General features: G+C 44.5%; 1 pseudogene; it reads right to left on the bottom strand.

Moving 5' to 3' along the window:
- Nucleotides 1–387: 387 nt before the first annotated feature.
- LOC101982385 overlaps nucleotides 388–11,615 on the bottom strand; it is a 47,098-nt pseudogene continuing 35,870 nt past the window's right edge.

Raw genomic sequence — 11,615 nt, 5'->3', positions numbered from 1 at the left:
AGATAATTATGGAATCTCAGTTTTCTGTTGTCTTAGCCTTTGGTATTCATGGGTTAAGACTAGGGCCTGGATGACGGATAGCCTGTCTTTCATAAATTGGACCAAACGGTTTAGAATGCAAGGCCCAAATAGGAGTATCAAGAGGAGGATAATTAAAGGACCCATCAAGGAAGACAACAGGGTAGTAAACCATGGGGACTTATTAAACCATCCTTAGAACCATCCCTGTTGTGACTCAAACATCTTTTGTCTCTGTGCCAACCTGTCCCTGAGTTTCCCAAACAATTTCCCCTCTCTGGGACTGGATTTGCCAGCTTAAGGAATGCACCTGATGTGGGCTTTCCCCTTGGGCTGCCATCCCTGGCCTCAGTAAAACCCATGTAATGATCAGGGGGCCCCATGAGTAAGTCTTATCTTTAAAGGATTTTGGGTGCGTTGGACCTTCCATTTTGGGGTCACTACTGGTTCTGCCTCCTCGGTGGCATGGGCAGCCTTGACATGGGAGGCGTGGATCCATGCTGTGATCCTGTCAACTTTGAGTGCTGTTGGGGTGGTTAGGAGGATGGTATAAGGGCCTTTCCACAGAGGTTCCAAGTTCTTAGTCTGGTGTCTGCGGACCCATACAGTGTCTCCTATCTGGAAAGGATGCGGTACCACAGGCTGGTTCAGTTGGTCTCGGTAGGCTACAGCGAGTGGTTTCCAGACCTCTCTTTGCACAATCTGCAATGCCTGTAAATGAGCATCCAGAGAAGGGCTGTTAGCAAAATCAGCAATATTTGAGTCAAAAAAGTTTATGAATGGGGGTGGGGCCCCATACAGTATTTCAAAAGGAGTCAGTCCATGGGGGCCTGGAGTGTTGCAGGCCCTATATAAGGCTAGGGGCAAGAGGAGTACCCAGTCTCTAGAGCCAGTTGCAAGCTTTAATTTTAGATAAAGTCTCCTTAATTGTCCTATTCATGCGTTCTACCTGTCCTGAACGTTGGGGTCTATATGCACAATGTAATTTCCATTCAATCCCCAAAAGCTTGGCCACCAACTGACTTACCTGGGAGACGAAGGTGGGCCCATTATCATTACCCAGGACCTGGGGCATCCCATACCTGGGAAAGATTTCTTTTAGGAGTTTCTTGGTCGCCATTTTTGCAGTTTCATGTTTGGTAGGGAAGGCTTCTGTCCATCCTGAAAATGTGTCTACGAACACCAAGAGGTACTTATATCCACAGAGACCGGGCTTAATTTCTGTAAAGTCAATCTCCCAGTGTACACCAGGATGATGTCCCCGGACCTGGACCCCTGGCCCAAGCTTAGTCTTGCCTGCATTTACTTGAGCATAGGCTTTACATTTATCAGTTACCTTTTATAGGGCCCCATCTCTGTTTAGGAGGTAGGGGCCAGTTTCCTGTCGTTTCAGTAAGGTTTTTAACTTCTTTGGTCCTAAATGGGTCAACTTATGCAGGTATTTTATCAGCTCATAGGTATGTCTCATTGGCATAACAGTCTTTCCCTTGAAGACCCAATGTTGCTCTTTGGGGTCATAGGTGGCCCCCATTTTCTTTAGGAGGTCGGTGTCCTCTTGACTATAGAGCAATGGACATCGGGATGGTTTTGGGCTTTGTATTTCCTGAATTGGTCAGAGGGAAGGCTTGGGAGGTGCTGATTGTTTTTAGGGCAGCCTCCTTGGTGGCAGCATCCGCCAATCAATTTCCTTTTGCCTCCAGGCTGTGGCCCTTTTGGTGGCCAGGACAGTGCAAATACTCAGTTTTTGGGGCAGAAATAGGGCTTTGTGTAGTGTCAAGATTTTAGTCTTATTTTTATTTTTTTTTTTCTTTGAGGTCAGCAGCCCTCGCCTTTGGTAAATTTCCCCATGTATATGGGCAGTGGCAAAGGCATATTGACTGTCTGTATAGACATTAAGTTTCTTACCTTCTGCCATCTGGAGTGCCTGGGTCAATGCAATGAGTTCTGCTCTTTGGGCTGAGGTGTCCGCTGGTAGGGCTTCAGATCAGATTACCTCGTTTTCCGTGGTTACTGCTGCCCCCGCTCTCCGTTCCCCATTTTTCAGGAAGCTGCTACCATCGGTGTACCAGGTGTAGTCAGCTTCCTGAAGAGAGTGATCTGTCAGGTCCAGTTTGGTCCCGTGCATTTCCGCAAGGATCTGCATCCTTGGTAAGGACTGCAATAGCTGCTACCATCCGTAGACATGGCTGCCATTCATATGTGACTGGGTCAAGTTTCTTGGACAGATAGGCCATAGGATGCCTCCAGGGGCCCAGTCTCTCGATCAGGACCCCCTTGGCATAGCCCCGCTTTTCATCTATAAACAGTTCGAAGGACTTGGTAATGTCTGGAAGGCCCAATGTGGGTGAGGTTAGCAAAGCCTTTTTGCTATTGTTGAAGGCCTCCTGGTGCTCCTTTTCCCAGGTGAACATCAGCCCGTGCTTGGTCAAAGGATATAGGGGAGCAGCCATCTCCGCAAACCCTGGGACCCAGAGGCGGCAGAACCCCACTGTTCCCAGAAACTCCCACAGCTGGCAGGGGATCTGGGGGGGCAGGGATGTTAATGATAGTCTGTTTACGTGCTTCGGTCAGCCATCTCTGTCCATCTCTCAATTGATAACCTAGGTAAATGACTTGTTTCTGACATATCTGAGCTTTTTTGGCTGATGCCTGATATCCTAATTGTCCCAATGTCTGTAGGAGGGCTTTGGTGCCCTCCTGACATTCTTTCTCCGAGGCGACCGCCAGAAGGAGGTCATCAACACATTGGAGCAGTATCAGGGCGGGGTACTGAACCTGAAAGTCTGCCAAGTCCCGGTGTAAGGCCTCATCAAAGAGGGTCAGGCTATTCTTGAACCCCTGGGGGAGCCATGTCCAGGTCAATTGACCTGAAAGTCCAAGATCTGGGTCCTTCCATTCAAAGGCAAAAAGGGACTGGCTCTCAGGATGCAACCGCAAGCAGAAGAAAACATCCTTTAATTCCAATACAGTGTACCAAATGTGGGATGGTGGCAGAGTACTCAATAGATTGTAAGGGTTAGGGACTGTGGGGTGTATGTCCTTTACCCTTTTGTTAACCTCTCTCAGATCCTGCATTGGCCGATAGTCCCCAGTCCTTTGTTTCTTCATCGGCAGGAGAGGGGTGTTCCATGGCGATCAGCAGGGAGTGAGAATGCCCTGATCCAGCAGCCTTTTTATGTGGGGTCTTATACCCTGATATGCCTCATCAGACATGGGGTACTGCTTAATTGAGACAGGGGTAGCTGTGGCCTTTAGTTGGATGATGAGTGGGGGTTGTTGCAGGGCTAACCTTATCCACCAGTTTCTGCCCATGCCAATGGAAAGTCATTAAGTCAGGAGGCCAAGTCAAGTATTTGTGGCTCCTGAAGCTCATAAAGTCTATACTCATCTTCCAGATGGAGTGTTAAAATTTGGAGGGGGCCACACTTAGGGCCCGTTATCCAAGCCCCCTTGTCCTAAAAGTGAATTTGGGCTTTTAATTTAGTGAGAAGGTCCCTACCCAATAAAGGATAGGGACAATCTGGAACATGCAAGAAGGAATGTGTCACCTTATCAGTTGCCAATTGAACCTTCCGATCTGTTGTCCATCTGTATCTCTTGCCTCTGGTTGCCCCTTGGACCCAGACTGATCGGTCACTGAGAGGTCTAGGTGCCTGGGTTAAGACTGAATGCTGGGCTCCGGTGTCCATTAGGAAGGTGATTGGTTGCCCCCCCCCCCAACTTTAAGAGTTATCCTGGGCTCAGAGGGGGCTCCTGGCCCTGATTATTTTAATCTTCATCCAGAGCTAATAGGGAAGCCTGGTGCTTAGGCTTCCGGGGGCCTTTGGGCTTTTTGGGGCAATTCTTGACCCAACGTCCTCATTCCTTGCAGTAAGCACATTGGTCCTTGTCCACCTTGGCCCCCTTCCGCTCTCCCGGCCTGCCTCCCTTTCTATCCTGTCCCTGCACTATGGTGGCCAGCAGCCTGGTCAATTTTTTATTCTTTTTCCTGTCTCTCTCTATTTGAGCCTCTTTTATCCTCTGCCATAATCTCTCTACTTCCTTCAGTAAATCCTGTAATGTATATCCTTGCAGACCCTCTAGTCTCTGCAGCTTGCTTTTGATATCTGGGCTAGATTGCCAAATGAAAGACATTGACACGCTAGCGGCCTGGCCAGGATCATCAGGGTCATAAGGAGTATACATTCTATATGCTTTATTAAGCCTCTCTAAAAATGCTGAGGGAGTCTCCTCATTCCCTTGTATCACTTGCTTTACCTGAGCCAAATTAGTGGGGCGGCGTGCTGCCCCTTGGAGACCTGCTATGAGCAACTGGTGGTAAAGATGTAGGTGTCCCCTACCTGCATCCTTGGTAAAGTCCCTATTAGGGCGGGTCAAGAGAAAAGCCGCATCAATCTCGTTCGGCAGCTGGGTCAGGTATCCATTGTAGCCTGGGACATTCTTCCGTGTCTCTAAAAAGACTCTTTGTTTTTCCTCCAAGGTCAACAGAGCCTGCAAGAGCTGCTGGCAGTCATCGCAGAAGCTGAGAATGGCCAGTACTGTGGCTGGCCATTTGGACCCTCTCAGAGGGGAAGGGCGTGGGAGGTGGAATCAGGTGGCGGCTCGCTCCTGCCCCTCAGTTGGCCAGCCATAGGTGAGGGGGCCAGGGATTTTTGTTGGGGTGCCTCGGCCGCCACCACTTCAGGTCCCTCCGGGCTTGCTGGTCCTGCATATGGAGGAGGCTCCTCTGATAAGAGGTCTATGAGGAGATATTCAGGGTCTGGGGGAAGAACAGGTGGGGGTGAAGTGGGTTCTTTCTTAAGGATAGTAGGGTATAAGGAGGAGGAGGGGGGAGTAGGGGAAAGGGTAGGAAGAGGAGTAAGCGGTGTACCTCCTGGAGGAGGGAGTGCCTTAGGGGCCGTGGGAGTAAGAGGGAGTTGAGGTCCATCAGCTCCTTCACCTGGGAAATGGTATCAAGGTTAAAAGTGCCGTCCTGCGGCTATCCCACATTGAATGTGGGCCATTCAGATAAACAGAAAGTCATCTATTATCTCAAAAGAGAGAAAGGTTAAAATCAAACATAAAAACACAACAATTAGACACAGACCAAAGAGACGCGCAGCGAGGCTTCTGTGCAAAACCGAAAGCTCAGATGGAGACTCCAAGGGTCTGGATCCCTCTTCTCCAACCAGAACCACGTATCCTTCTGATATGGGCTGAGCCCCGAAAAAAAATCGGGCTCCAGACACCTTTGGAACATCTTCCAGGGCTGCAGGGGGGGGAAGTTCGAGCTCGTCAGCTCCTTCCCTGTCCCACCAGATACTGATAGATCTGATCGAATCTCATGAAATGACAGAATGACAAAAGACTCAGACAGACACAGACACAGACAGGGCGCTGGCCAGCTTACCTCCCGGGGGTGGTTCGGTGGTCCCTGGTGGTCCCTGGGTTCGGGTATCAAATCCCGGATGAGACCCCAAATGAAAGACCCTCAGAGAGGACCTTCCCTCAGGAGGAGACCCCTGAACCCAAGGAAAAATCCAAGACCACTGGCTGCAAACTGCAAGAGGGTTTTTTTTTTTTTTTTTTAGAGTACACAGGTACCTGTGGGCATCAGAGTCTCATTGAAAGACTTGTGCTCCCTTAGGCTGGGCAGGGGATCTTTTATATGGAAATGGGCAGCAGAAGCATGCATGGTTACAGGGATTCCATTGGTCAGTTTGGATGAGGTGATGGGTTCACTTGGGGACAAGCTCCTCGGGGACATGAAGATATGATAATAGCTGACTTGGCTCTATCTAGGGCATATGTAGTTTTTCCCAGAACTTTTCATTCCCCTCCTAGGTCTGATGTCTGACCATAGATATCCTGTTTGGCAGCCTAGGAGTACTGACTTTACCTTGAACTTATACTTGTTTGTGTGAAAGCCTTGCAAAATGGCATTACAGCAGCTAAGCTGGGGTCTTTCATTTTCTGTTGCTAGAAGCAGGGCCTGCCAGGATCATGAAGATCCTGCGCATTAAGGAGTCTGTAGGAAGACAAGCCTACCTTGACCTGAACAGTTAGGCTATTGATTCCAGTTGATTCTTTGCCCACATCTGGAGATCTTCAGGGCTTTAGATGAAAGGCAGTTCTGCACAGTGATTAGCACTTTCACTTGATGAAGCAAAGTGCCAATGAACATTTTTCTGTGACCACCTATCTTCTGTCTTCTTTGCAGGAAATAGAGTTCTGCTGCTAGAAGCCAACTTGACTCTCTGTTATGAAAAGCCTCATAATAATTAAACATTTCAATGCCATATTCCCCAGATCTCTGAGCATTTAATGACTACTTATCAGGTATAGGTAAGTTGTTACTATTGTATAGAATCAGCCTGGAGAGCTGAGTCCAAGCTTGACTGTACTGGCTCTTAACAGTGATATTATTGTGAAAGGTGAAGAAAAATCTGTTTGCAATATAAGACTAATGGTAGGACTGACAGTAATGGAGAATAGCTTAATATATTTTAAAATACAGTTGGATTACATATATGGTATTTTTGTAAGATATTTAAAAGTACATGCCAATTTAAAATATAAGATATATTGTTTTCTTAGTCTGGAATGAGATATAAACAATCATAATACTTAACAGTAAGTATATGTACATTTACACCCATTTTTTTGTTTTACATATATAAACACAGAGTTGAAGCTAATTTATGTTTATATATAAAGTTAACTCAAAAGTCACATGCATATATGTACACACATACATATATAAAACAGGAGTTGGGTAAAGTGAATGCTTTGGTGGGTCCTACCAAAACCATGCCACTGCACAAAACAAACATGTAAAAGAGTTAGTAAGAGGAATTTAGAGACAAAAACTTAAGTAACCATGATACTAGGCAAGGAATATATCAGTAATGGTGGTGAATTGTTTACCTATCCTGCACTTAGTCAAGATGGCAATATTTGGTCACCTGACCCTACCCTTAGTTAAGATGGTGGTGAGGTCATCTGATTTGACCTTAGTCAAAATGGTGGTGGTCACAGGTTGTATGGAGAAACCACATTTTCAGAGCTGCTGTGGTAATTTTAATCAGATACAAATAATAAGAGAGACATAGAGGCTGCTTAGAATATACATTTAAAACAGAATTACATCTGTGTGGTCAAACCATTCACATATTCTTTATACATGAAGTAGACAAGAAAATTGCTTAGGGCTGCCAGCCACTAGGGGCCAGCTGCCATGATGTCATGCCTCCAGCCACAGTGGGGAATGAGGGCTGGGAATAGAATAGCATCCTCGGGTCTGGCCAGTTTTGCTGGTTACTGCAGGACCTGCAGCTGTAAAGGTAGCAAAGACAGAATAGGAGTAAGAAAAGAAATAAGAGTGAGAAAAGGAGCATTTACAGGTGTGTAAGGAGCAGGCTGCCCAGTGAAAGGAAAAGTTGATGGGCTTGAGATGCTGGTGGGACACAGGCAGTGTGGAACATGACTGGGTAGAAACTTTTCCATTACCTTTTTGCTGATAGAAATTAAAAAGCTTCCACTTTAGGTTGTTGTTTAAGGGGTACATAGGCCATTTGTTAGTGCAAAGGCAGGTAGGGTTAGGAATCTGTAAGTAAGACAGAGGTTTTAGGATCTGTAAAAGACATACCAGGGAGGAGGTTAGACAGATAGTTAATGTTATCATTTATAGGCAGGTCACCAGAAGCCTCAGTGCATCTCTTGTCAGGTGGCCTGAGGCCTCTAGGGGTGACAGACAGGTAGGGAGCTGCTGTATAGAGTTTATTTAGTGGGTTATGTAGGGGGAAGGGAAAGAGAAAAGGGGGGAGGGGAGGAAGGGAAGGGAGAGAGGCAGAAGCTGTATCTTCAGAGAAAGGGAGTGGGTAGAGGGGAAATCCCCTTGCCTTGGTGGAAGGGGGAGGTTGGGAGTGGGCAGGACTTATCTCTTAAAGGGATAGGGTGCCTACATGAAAGACCAGGCTAGCATATTATAAATTAATTTTTAATGAAATGTCAGTCACTAAAAAAAGCTAATATATTATATAATTAAGTCATTAATGTGGCTACCACTATTATAGTAATAAAATAGAATTCAAAAGCATACTCAAGCCTTGCCTAATGGATAGTAACTAATTATAGTGTCCAATTGCTTAGAAAAATAAACACTGTGAATTCATGAATAAATGTTTGGGGCTTGTAAGAGTCCCTGTTTATGATCTCTGGAATGCAGACCAGCAGCACAGATGCACTTATATTCTAACTTCACCTAATACTGACAAGGGTTCAGGTGGCCAGAGGATGGAATTCCATTTATTTAATTTTGCTTTAGAAAGTAAGTAAATCTCAAAAGTAAAACATCCCAATCCATATTTCCTGGCTGACATGAAACATGAACAAATCTCAGATACACTGTGTGTGAAGTCAAACTTTAACCCTTACACATAAGTTTTGATTACAGTTGTATAACTTTTTGGGCTAAAGAAAATAGTACATAAGACATTAAAAGATTCATGGGAAGCTTTTAAAGGTACAGTGAGACCATCTTGAATATAGTAACAGCTGTGTGATTAAATCTGCTCATCAGAACTCCTAGAAAAATGCACCATGAAATATGAATTTTGATCACTGTAAAGTATGCTTTAATACACATGACTAAAAAAACATTCTTTATGCTCCATAGGACAAATTGTGATTATTATGTGACATAAAAGTCACATTGAAACACAAGACTTGAAAATTATTTCTCAAGGAAGGAAAATGATTCAACCATTGAATCAACTTCTTTTGATAGACAGGCTTTTAATCTGCATGCCCAGAATGAAAAAGGCAATTGCATGCTTCAAAAAGGCCATTTTCACTGAGTATCTTTGTTCACACTGTTCATTGTGGAGGCCTGAAAATGTGAGCCTATTTCCACCTGGACCAAAGGTCAGAGAGCTGGAACTTACCTCTATCTCCTACAGGGTTATTATGTTTCTACCTCAAACAAAGGTCCCACCTAGATTTAGACTAGAGATTTCTGTTCTCTCAAGGTTATTGTCAACAGGTGTGGATAATTGTCAGACCTTGTACTTTAGGAATAGAGAAGTAGATCTGTTCCTACCTTAAACAAAAGTCTAAGGATAAAGAAAGTTCTAGTTCTCTTACAGAGATGACTTTGGATTCTACCCAGGGAGTGGTTTGCCTACAGTTTTGGTCTAGGGTGTGAGCATGATTTGCTTTATTCTAGCAACAGAATGTTTAACTATGGATGTAGCTCATGACCTTCAATTGGTACATTCATTTCCTTGTACCATGTTAATGTAGTGTTTTTGTCTTACTCCTACCTTTTGGGGTCAGGGGTATTTTTAGCAGCTGGAAATTAAATGTGGGTGAATTTCAGTACTCAGTGAAATTCCCTCATGAAACTATGCTATATGTTTCTCCATTTTATTATTTTCTTTTGTGTCTTTATATTCTTTACTAATATTTTTCTAAATCCCCACATCTCTACCCTGGCAGAGGTATTTTTGTAGAGTTGGTCCTCAACAGTCCAATGATGTTATCCCAGTCTTATTGGTCATCAAAATTGGATATAAAGAGTGATTTGTCTTGTTAGGTACCAGACTTAACAGGTGATTGTTACTAGTCTGTAAGAGACTTTCTCTAAAGAACTAAAATAAGCCCCCGGGGTGGAGAGACTCACATTCAAGTCTCAGGATAACACAACCCCCCAAGAACTCATGAGAGACCATCCTTGCTGCAAATCACACGAGGTTTATTGACAGGAACCGGCACACTGGGGCTGAAAACTCATTTCCCACGCAGGGGTAGAGGAGTTTGACCCCAGTAGCTGGGAGAAGGGGTATTTAAGGGAAGAAACCATAACCCAAAGGGGGTAGGGAGGGCATCATTGGAAAATTCTGAAAATACCAGTGATAATCACAAGGGGGTAACTCCCTGTTTCTTAAGATTGTTCTCAAGATTATAATCTAACTTTATGGTCAGCTAGTTCCTGGAACAGAGTCACTGAACAGGCTAATCTAGATTTTTGGCTCTATTCTTCCTGCTAGATTTTTGGCCCTATTCTTCCTGGTCCTCCATCTCCCCACTTCTTCTAGTACCTAGTTCTAATCATAGAACTAGATTTCAGTATCTTCTTGACCTTGTAAAGTGCTATATTAGTGGCATAACATCAAAATCTGAAGAGCACTTATTCTTTCTCTAATGAAGATAATTAGTTTATTTAATATACATAGACCTATAATCAGTAGCAAAAGCAAAATTAGGAATGGTCCCATAAGGGAAAATATCAGAGTAGTTATCCAAAGGGATCTACTACACCAGCTCTCAAACCATCCCTGATGTACTTCTCTGTCTCTTTGTCTTTTGTCTATCCTTTCTCTAAGCTTACTCATGGAGTCTTTAATTACTTCTGAATGGTCCACATAGAAACAACATTTTTCTCTGGGAGAAGTGCATGATCCTCTGTCTTTTAAGAATAACAAATCTAATCCCCTTCTATTCTGTAAGACCACTTCTGAGAAGGAAGTCAATGACTCTTCGATTTTGGAAATAGATTGTTCCAGAGTCCTCAAATCTTCATCCATGGCTATTCTTAATTCATTAAAGTACAGAGGGGCCTGTATTAGGGCAGCGCTACCTGTTCCAACACTGGCAGCTACCCCAAGGCCCAGGATTACTGCTAGGGTCAGAGAAATATGTTCTCATTGAAAGCAAGTTGGGTGCTTGTCAAACTCCTCTTCAAGCATGTTAGCTGGGTGATAAAAGACCCTAGGTACCAGTTGTCCTGTAAGACTTTAAGACAATTCTGAAGCCATTTCTGACAACTCTGAATCCTCTCAGCCTCCATGCCACAGTGCTTCCCCTCCTCCCCTGGGAACCAAGGACCTAACAGCTACACATGCACGTACTCAGTTCCTGAACAATTACCCATATATGTATGTTTTGATTTAGTCCCCTGGGAAATGGGGTCAAAATGAGCTCTTACCTCATCTGATCTGGCAACAGCTCTCCAGCCAATTATTGGTAACAGCCCTTTTGAATAAGTCAAAGAACAACCCCCTTGCTTCTGTGGCCGTCTCCTTTAAAAGTAGTCTGTGTCAGCTATTGGAGGTCTCTCGGCTTCCTGAATGCTGAGGGACCCAAAAATGATAGAATTACCATGTACCAAAGCAATACCAAAAAGTAGATGGACACACTCAAAATTCTGCATTTCCATGTCTGATGTCAAAGTGCTTTTCAGATCTCCACCTCTGTACAGTGGTCTTGCTTGCAAGACACTTCTTTCTCTTGAGCTGGTTCTAATCCCTGCTAGAAGCTATTTTAGCAAGTATCCCATGACTCTAGTATCTCTAGTGTCCTGGGGTCTCCAAGACAATCCAGGAATCAATTTTACACTTTCAAGCAATGGTCTCATTAGGCCTCCATGCAGGGATATTTCTGTATAAACCTGGTCTTTGTGGCTTTCCTTAGTTGAAGCAGAAGATTCCATAACTCCTTCCTTCTATCCTTGGCTTTAAAGCTGGAACCACATGAATGAATCTGCCAAGTTCTACTGCCTACTGAGGCTGGAACATGCCCCCTCTTATTCAATTACATCTCTACCAGATTTTAGTTTT

The sequence above is a fragment of the Microtus ochrogaster genome, chromosome 10 (genome assembly GCF_000317375.1).
Source record: "Microtus ochrogaster isolate Prairie Vole_2 chromosome 10, MicOch1.0, whole genome shotgun sequence".
NCBI lineage: Eukaryota > Metazoa > Chordata > Mammalia > Rodentia > Cricetidae > Microtus > Microtus ochrogaster.
The sequence above is the reverse complement of the archived record's forward strand: the minus strand, read 5'-3'. Positions and strand labels throughout refer to the sequence as shown.